Source organism: Taudactylus pleione, unplaced genomic scaffold (genome assembly GCF_031769625.1).
Source record: "Taudactylus pleione unplaced genomic scaffold, aTauple2 ptg000070l, whole genome shotgun sequence".
In the NCBI taxonomy this organism is placed as follows: Eukaryota; Metazoa; Chordata; class Amphibia; order Anura; family Myobatrachidae; genus Taudactylus; species Taudactylus pleione.
The window spans coordinates 11,914,820-11,915,542 of NW_028284472.1; positions in this window are offsets into that span (position 1 = coordinate 11,914,820).

Below are 723 nucleotides of genomic sequence, written 5' to 3' on the forward strand. Positions count from 1 at the left end.
GGGCTGTACTTGTACTGGCCTGCCCTGAAAATATCTTGAGACAGAGTGAGGGCTCTGTAGATGGCTCAGAGTTCTAGGAAGTTGATTGGTAAGATCGCCTCAGCTGGTGTCCAGCATCCATGGAAGGAGTGTTGGCCGGTCACTGCAGCCTACCTGCATCCATGGTGAGGAGTACCCAATCCGGGATCCAAAAGGGGCGACCTTTGTTTAAGTGGGATATCTGTAGCCACCAGGAGAGGGACTGGCGACTGCTGGAGAGAGGACCATCATCTGGGATCTGGTCAGATGGGGCAGCCCATTCCACCTGGAGAGGATTAGGTGTTGTAGGGGCCTACAGTGGAACAGAGCAAACTCCAACATGTTGAAGGTGGATACCATGGACCCCAAGGTCTGCTTTGATAAGTGAATTGACACTCAGTGACTGTGGAGTAACCTGCGCACTCATTGTTGCAGTGCGGAGATCGTGTCTGTTGTCAGGAAAATTCTCTGAGTCTGAGAATCCAGAAGAGCTCCCAGACATACCATCCTTTGTAAAGGGGTCAAGGAAGACTTTTTCTAGTTGAACAACCAGCCATGTCTCTGTAGAAAGGCAATGGTTACCTGAAGATGTTTCTCTGTAGCAAGGCAATGGGTACCTGAAGATGGGGGTGGAGGACCTCTGGAGAGCATGCTAATAGCAAGAAGTCGTCCAAGTATGAGAGTAGCCTGATTCCATGAAGATGC